The following is a 9,221-nucleotide window of genomic DNA, read 5'->3' as shown; positions in this document are numbered from 1 at the left end:
TATATATATATATACATATTCCAAGAATCAAAAAATGAGGGCACAAATGAGTATTAGTGTAGCGCCCACCTTAGCCACCAAGGAAGACACAACACCATTGGATTCTTCTCAACAGCTTTTATTGCAGGAACACCTCATTCTTGATACGGGGGACCCCAAGGAACAAAGGCACGAGACTTATATACAAGACAGGCTGTGGCTGTAAACTTGTCCTCTGGGGATTGGAGGAGCATGAAATACCTTATTAGCGTGAATATCACTCCAGTCTGATAACTGCTGGAGAAATGTCAACACATGCGCATTGCAGGTGTTTATCACCAAGGACCACCAGATGTCGGCGCCATCTTTAGCCGCTCCCTACATATTAGAATTAACATGAAGAGAAAACACAGTGAGCAACTGCCTGAACTGAGGAGTATGATGAATGATACAAAAAATAGAATCCAATAAGGATACCAAAATAATGATGAAAACCAAAACAAATTGAAACTATAAATAAAAATGCAACAAATAAAAAGTCCAGTAGAAAGGCTCCCTAACATAATTCATCCTATAGAAAACAGACTCTTAGTACAGAAAGCAATGTAGAAAACTGGGAATATTCTATCTAATAAAGTGGTAACATTAAAAATGAATAATCATGCATTTTAAAGCAGAAAATATGAAAAATTTGAGGTTGAGAAGAAAGAAAGATACTCAGATGAGACACAAAGAAAATATTTCCAAAATATTAGAGGAGAAAAATCTCCTTAATTTAGGGAAGGAGGTAGGTACAAAGAACACCAAGTAAATAGGACAAAAGAAGAAACTGGTCACAAAACATTAAAGTCAAAATATTAAATATGTAAAACAGAGAACAATGAAAGCCTGCCAGAAGGAATGTTCAAGTAAATTCAAGCTCATCGAAAAACAAAACAAAACAAACAAACAAACAAACAAACAAAAAACCCAACCAGGTAATCTCTTAATAAAAACTGTAAAATTCACAAGAGCATAAAGTAATATGCAATTTCAGGGAGATCACATTTGCCAACCCTTCCTAGCTTCCTCCTAATGGTTTGCTCAGCCCGCCTTGTTTGTACTCTTTTTCTTTTTTCTTTTTCTCACTGTTTTCTGCATTTGTTTTCTCTTCTTCCTCTTCATCTTCTTTCTCCTTCTTCTCTTCTCTTCTCTTCTTCTATCTCCTATTCTTCCTCCTCCTCCTGCTGCTTCTTTTTGAGAATTTATACATCATTTATTCTAAGGGATCTTAACTTTGGATTTTTTAGAAAATCCTTTTTCCCCCTTTCTTCTTTTATTTATTGTGGACCTCTCATTGAAATACAAGTTGTCTATAAATTATATATTAATTACAGTTTCCCCTCCCTATAGTCCTCTCAGTTTCTCCTGATCACCCATTTAATTAGCATCTACTCCCTTTGTATCGCTCATTAGAAAACAAAAAGCCTTCTAGGGGATAGTAATAAATACAAAACAATAAATACAATATAATACAATAAGATAAAGTGAAGTTGAATAGGATAGAGCAAAACTTAGCTGAATGAAATAAAACAAGACAAAGGAAGAATGAAAAGAGTCCCAGAAAGGGCTTAAGAAACGTAGATGCAGAGATCCACTTAGTCACATACTCTGGACTTCCCTACAAAACACAAAGCAGGAAGCTATAACCTTTGTAAAAATGGCCTGGTACAACCTACCTCAGCCATGTGCTTGCTGCTTCAATCTCTGAATTTATACGACTTTTGCTTAGTTGATTAAGAGGGAGTTATTCTCCTGGTGCCCTCCATGCCCTACTCTTACAATCTTCTGGCTTCCAATTCCATGAGGCTCCCTAAGTTCTGAGGGATTACTATATAAAAATAAAAAAAAGATCTATGTTTAAAAATGTTTTAAATGAACTCTAATTTTGCTTCAAATAAAAGGTGGAATAAAATTATAAATCTACTGCAAGGAAAACTAGCAGAAAACATAAAATCTCATTGAGATTAAGGTACAACTGGATTAGAAGTAGCTTCTAAAAGAAATCAATAGAACATATTTAAAAAGACAAAACATGAAATATAAAAACCTAGGGGTATCAAAGAGGGGAATTACTAAGAGGTAAATTTATTTAGAAAGGGTTAAATTAATAGTGATTATAAATCTTGAGGCACCAAAGAAAATAATTAAATGAAACATAAAAGTAATATATAGAAAGAAATGTCTAATAAAGAAAATTAAAATCAATAATAAAACCAATGAATTTGAGGTGGCTATTTGAAAAGATAAACAATAATTAAACTCCCTTAGACTTATTGATGAAAAGAAATAAAAAAAATCTGAATGTGTACAATAATAGATGAAAAGGGAGCCATTAAAGGAGATAACAATAACCTTCAGAAAACAGGAAACTCACACATTTAATATCAATCGTGTCCAAAACTGAAAAACCCGAAAGAGCCATATTAACTTATTTTATTATTATTTATTTTATTATTATTTAAAATAATTCTTCTCTCATATGATGTATTCTAACCAGTTTCTCCTCCACCAACTTCTTGACATATTTTACCTACAAAAATGTAAACCAGGATAACGTAAATCACTTACAAAGACTAATGACATTTACAATGAAAATAATAATTATTACTAATAATATCTCCTAATGGACACCAGCCCTGTTCAAGAGGAATTAGTTGTATAATTAGTTCTATCATACATTAAAGAATAACTTAAACAAATTTTTTTTCAAATCATTACCTTTAATGAATAATTTAACCAAATCTTTCCAAATCATTCCATGTTGATAAGAAAACAATAACATGATTCTAAATAGCAAAAATATTGGAACATTTCTACTAGAAGAAGGAGCAGGAAAAGGATACCTATTATTGGTACTTCTGTTCCATAAAGTACCTGAAGTACTAAATAAAACAAAAAAAAATTAAGAAAGGGAAGTAAGTATTCACTACTTGTAAATGAAATACTTCTGTATGTAAGAACAGCCCAAGGACTCCATGAGAAAACGGTAAGAGTTGATACTTTTACCAATGTAGGAAACAAAAAGTAAGTAAGCATGCAGACATGAAATAACTGAACAAAAATAGATGATGCATTTCAATAAAGATTTCTCAGAAGATGCTTGTTTCAGAGCATTCTAGATCTTACATGCCCCTCCTTATTTCCATAGTATTCTTGAGCCAGACATGTGGGAGCTAAGATCATCATGATATATTAATATCTGCATTGTTTCCAGTCGAAGTTGTGTTTCTGAGTGCCTGCAGAAAGAAACAGGAAAGAACATATGTCAGCAGGTTGACAGCACACCTAAAAGCTCTAGAACAAAAAGAAGCAAATACACCCAGGAGGAGTAGAAGGCAGGAAATAATCAAACTCAGAGCTGAAATCAACCAAGTAGAAACAAAAAGGACCATAGAAAGAATCAACAGAACCAAAAGTTGGTTCTTTGAGAAAATAAACAAGATAGATAAACCCTTAGCCAGACTAACGAGAGGACACAGAGAGTGCGTCCAAATTAACAAAATCAGAAATGAAAAGGGAGACATAACTACAGATTCAGAGGAAATTCAAAAAATCATCAGATCTTACTATAAAAACCTATATTCAACAAAACTTGAAAATTTTCAGGAAATGGACAATTTCCTAGACAGATACCAGGTACCGAAGTTAAATCAGGAACAGATAAACCAGTTAAACAACCCCATAACTCCTAAGGAAATAGAAGCAGTCATTAAAGTTCTCCCAACCAAAAAGAGCACAGGTCCAGACGGGTTTAGTGCAGAATTCTATCAGACCTTCATAGAAGACCTCATACCAATATTATCCAAACTATTCCACAAAATTGAAACAGATGGATCACTACCAAATACCTTCTACGAAGCCACAATTACTCTTATACCTAAACCACACAAAGACACAACAAAGAAAGAGAACTTCAGACCAATTTCCCTTATGAATATCAACGCAAAAATACTCAACAAAATTCTGGCAAACCGAATCCAAGAGCACATCAAAACAATCATCCACCATGACCAGGTAGGCTTCATCCCAGGCATGCAGGGATGGTTTAATATACGGAAAACCATCAACGTGATCCATTATATAAACAAACTGAAAGAACAAAACCACATGATCATTTCATTAGACGCTGAGAAAGCATTTGACAAAATTCAACACCCCTTCATGATAAAAGTCCTGGAAAGAATAGGAATTCAAGGCCCATACCTGAACATAGTAAAAGCCATATACAGCAAACCAGTTGCTAACATTAAACTAAATGGAGAGAAACTTGAAGCAATCCCACTAAAATCAGGGACTAGACAAGGCTGCCCACTCTCTCCCTACTTATTCAATATAGTTCTTGAAGTTCTAGACAGAGCAATCAGACAACAAAAGGAGGTCAAGGGGATACAGATCCGAAAAGAAGAAGTCAAAATATCACTATTTGCAGATGATATGATAGTATATTTAAGTGATCCCAAAAGTTCCACCAGAGAACTACTAAAGCTGATAAACAACTTCAGCAAAGTGGCTGGGTATAAAATTAACTCAAATAAATCAGTTGCCTTCCTCTATACAAAAGAGAAACAAGCCGAGAAAGAAATTAGGGAAACGACACCCTTCATAATAGACCCAAATAATATAAAGTACCTCGGTGTGACATTAACAAAGCAAGTAAAAGATCTGTACAATAAGAACTTCAAGACACTGAGGAAAGAAATTGAAGAAGACCTTAGAAGATGGAAAGATCTCCCATGCTCATGGATTGGCAGGATTAATATAGTAAAAATGGCCATTTTACCAAAAGCAATCTACAGATTCAATGCAATCCCCATCAAAATACCAATCCAATTCTTCAAAGAGTTAGACAGAACAATTTGCAAATTCATCTGGAATAACAAAAAACCCAGGATAGCTAAAGCTATCATCAACAATAAAAGGACTTCAGGGGGAATCACTATCCCTGAACTCAAGCAATATTACAGAGCAATAGTGATAAAAACTGCATGGTATTGGTACAGAGACAGACAGATAGACCAATGGAATAGAATTGAAGACCCAGAAATGAACCCACACACCTATGGTCACTTGATTTTTGACAAAGGAGCCAAAACCATCCAATGGAAAAAAGATAGCATTTTCAGCAAATGGTGCTGGTTCAACTGGAGGTCAACATGTAGAAGAATGCAGATCGATCCATGCTTATCACCCTGTACAAAGCTTAAGTCCAAGTGGATCAAGGACTTCCACATCAAACCAGACACACTCAAACTAATAGAAGAAAAACTAGGGAAGCATCTGGAACACATGGGCACTGGAAAAAAATTCCTGAACAAAACACCAATGGCTTACGCTCTAAGATCAAGAATCGACAAATGGGAGCTCATAAAACTGCAAAGCTCCTGTAAGGCAAAGGACACTGTGGTTAGGACAAAACGGCAACCAACAGATTGGGAAAAGATCTTTACCAATCCTACAACAGATAGAGGCGTTATATCCAAAATATACAAAGAACTCAAGAAGTTAGACCGCAGGGAAACAAATAACCCTATTAAAAATGGGGTTCAGAGCTAAACAAAGAATTCACAACTGAGGAATGCCGAATGGCTGAGAAACACCTAAAGAAATGTTCAACATCTTTAGTCATAAGGGAAATGCAAATCAAAACAACCCTGAGATTTCACCTCACACCAGTGAGAATGGCTAAGATCAAAAACTCAGGTGACAGCAGATGCTGGCGAGGATGTGGAGAAAGAGGAACACTCCTCCATTGTTGGTGGGATTGCAGACTGGTAAAACCATTCTGGAAATCAGTCTGGAGGTTCCTCAGAAAATTGGACATTGAACTGCCTGAGGATCCAGCTATACCTCTCTTGGGCATATACCCAAAAGATGCCTCAACATATAAAAGCGACACGTGCTCCACTATGTTCATCGCTGCCTTATTTATAATAGCCAGAAGCTGGAAAGAACCCAGATGCCCTTCAACAGAGGAATGGATACAGAAAATGTGGTACATCTACACAATGGAATATTACTCAGCTATCAAAAACAACGAGTTTATGAAATTCGTAAGCAAATGGTTGGAACTGGAAAATATCATCCTGAGTGAGCTAACCCAATCACAGAAAGACATACATGGTATGCACTCATTGATAAGTGGCTATTAGCCCAAATGCTTGAATTACCCTAGTTCCCTAGAGCAAACGAAACTCAAGACAGATGATCAAAATGTGAATGCTTCACTCCTTCTTTAAGTGAGGAAAAAGAATACCCTTGGCAGGGAAGGGAGAGGCAAAGATTAAAACAGAGACTGAAGGAACGCCCATTCAGAGCCTGCCCCACATGTGGCCCATACATATACAGCCACCCAATTAGACAAGATGGATGAAGCAAAGAAGTGCAGACTGACAGGAGCCGGATGTAGATCGCTCCTGAGAGACACAGCCAGAATACAGCAAATACAGAGGCGAATGCCAGCAGCAAACCACTGAACTGAGAATAGGACCCCCGTTGAAGGAATCAGAGAAAGAAGTGGAAGAGCTTGAAGGGGCTCGAGACCCCATATATACAACAATGCCAAGCAACCAGAGCTTCCAGGGACTAAGCCACTACCTAAAGACTATACATGGACTGACCCTGGACTCTGATCTCATAGGTAGCAATGAATATCCTAGTAAGAGCACCAGTGGAAGGGGAAGCCCTGGGTCCTGCTAAGACTGAACCCCCAGTGAACTAGACTGTGGCGGGGGCGGCAATGGGGGGAGGGTTGGGAGGGGAACACCCATAAGGAAGGGGAGGGGGGGATGTTTGCCCGGATACCAGGAAAGGGAATAACACTCGAAATGTATATAAGAAATACTCAAGTTAAAAAAAAAAAAGAACAGTTTCTTAGATTGGGGGGGGGGAGCAGTAGCATATCACCTCTGTGTAAAAGTATAAGATTTAGAATACAGTAAGACATCTCTCTGTTCTGGAAGAGTGGCAGATGTACATACATTCTTTTCTAAGATCCATGCCTGACTAGTTTCCCCAAGTTTGCTAGCTTTGCAATACAATGAAGTAAAAGAGTGTATAAACTTCAGAGTTGGGGTCATTGGACAGGTTCAACGGAGGGTAACCTGGGTGGGATTTTAGGCAGGCAGAGAATTCCATTTCAAGTAAAAACATTTAAAAATTAAAAATATAAAAAAATATAAATGGCTGATATAGTGGCTTAAAGGAAGTGTTACCCCATAAGTCTCTGTAATTTTAGTACTGGCTTCACAGTTAGTAGAACTGTTTAAGGAGCTATTAGGAGGTACAGTCTTATTGGAGGATTTATCCCTTCAGGGCAAACTTTAAAGTTTCAAATGGCTCCTGTAATTGGGTAAGAGTAGGGTTACCCTGTACCAATGTTGGATGAAAAGACCACACAAACACATACAGAGAGAGGAGAGAGAGAGAGAGAGAGACAGAGAGACAGAGAGAGAGACAGACAGAGAGACAGAGAGACAGAGAGACAGACAGAGAGAGACAGAGAGAGACAGAGAGAGACAGAGAGACAGAGAAAGAGACAGACAGACAGAGAGAGAGACAGACAAAGACAGAGAGACACAGAGACACAGAGACAATGTGACATATAAATTCCATGAATATGTTTTAGATGTGCTATAATGAGATTAAAGGTAACCTTCTTATGAACTATTTGGCAGTGTGGACCTAGAGGACCCTAAATCCCAGTTATTTCCATTCCCCTCGGCTATTTACTAAAAACAATTAAGATCATATTCCTAAAGTATCATTCTCTTTTATTGAAAGATGCACCATTTAAATCTGGAACTGTACTAGAAGCTTCCTCATTGTTTCCTAGGTTTCATAGAGCATTCAGATTGTTTGGGAAGAAAGGTGTCAACATTCTTACCTAGCTGTGAAACCTAGAAACTATAATACCCATATGCCAGTGACATGTGCCTTCATGTACATTAGTGACACAACTGTATTTTCTCCTGTTCTGCAGGAAAAAATCATTCCTGGAAATACAACCTAGTCATGATGAACAGGCCTTAGGCCTATGACTGTTGTTCAGTCACATTGTCACTATGCCAAACTCCCTCTGAACATCTATGCTTATACTCAGAGACACATTTTATTTATAGTTTTGGTCAGTGTAGTGTATACTTGGAAGAAATTGGAGGGATAGCAGAGATGTATGGATGCTTAGAATAAGTGGCAGTTTGTGTGCTCAGCCATACACAGGACATCTGAAATATCTCTACTAAGCCTTCAGAAAACATTCTGGCAAAGGAGTTAATATTAATATAATATTACAATAGATATAATATATTACAATAATACAATTGTTGTAAAATTTAAAAAAAATAAAGGCAGTCTTTTACCCCCATTAGGACTGGCACTGCAGTGCTCCAAGATATCTGGTAGATATCTTAATCTCAGTCAGGAAAGCATCTCACATGCTCTGCTCCAACCCATATCACCCTGCTGAAGACCTCTATTTGAGCCTTGGAAACAATCTCTCTACCCATCTAGTACCCAGTGCAGGCTTCACCATGTCAGAAAAACGTATCCCAAATCTGTGGCGGCCCAGTGTCTCTGCTGCCACACATCTCCCAAACTCAAATCGCCAAATGGAAGAACACACAACACAATAACCTCTGATCCAATTGATAAGATGTAATTGCCCACCTAAACATACAAAGCCCTATATACACCCATCCCTTAAGAACATCCATAACAACCTGTAAAGGTACAGAGTGGAATCTAAACATCTGCCTCCATGTTCTCTAGGTGGCTTCTTATCCAGTCTCCTCCTTCCATTCCAGTTTCCTCCTCCCTCAAACTTTTCCCCCACCCATCCTTCCTTCTCGTCCAATGACAGGCCTCGTTCTATCTTGTATCTGCCTCACCTTTATGACATCATCCTGCAGACGAGGCCTGTGAAGAGCTGTCTTCTAGGCATGACGTAAAAAGTGCACTAATGACCTTATGGGAGCTGTGACTGTCTTCATACACATTTAAGAGTCAGTCACTTGGATCCCTGCCTTTCTTTGCTGTACTGTTGGCTACTGAATGATCGTGGGATTTTATACAAATTGTCTTCAGTTACAGCTGGGCAAACCAAGCTCTGTTGGATAGCTTCAGATGCTTAGTCACACTATTGGTCCTGGTTAATTTGAAATAAGTCATAAAACAAAGGTGAAAGATGCTTTTAGGCTTGAAGG

General features: G+C 37.6%; 1 long non-coding RNA gene across 1 annotated transcript; it reads right to left on the bottom strand.

The window, feature by feature from the left end:
* Positions 1-2,439: 2,439 nt before the first annotated feature.
* Positions 2,440-8,872, bottom strand: LOC148003670 (uncharacterized). Its single transcript, XR_015629950.1, has 3 exons — positions 8,739-8,872; positions 3,148-3,257; positions 2,440-2,551 (listed from the first exon to the last, which is right to left on the bottom strand). It is a non-coding gene; the product is annotated as an uncharacterized LOC148003670 (long non-coding RNA).
* Between the last annotated feature and the right edge of the window lie 349 nt (positions 8,873-9,221).

Source organism: Rattus norvegicus, chromosome 9, assembly GCF_021556685.1.
Source record: "Rattus norvegicus strain SHRSP/BbbUtx chromosome 9, alternate assembly SHRSP_T2T, whole genome shotgun sequence".
Lineage (NCBI taxonomy): Eukaryota > Metazoa > Chordata > Mammalia > Rodentia > Muridae > Rattus > Rattus norvegicus.
This window is presented reverse-complemented; position numbering and strand designations above follow the sequence as displayed.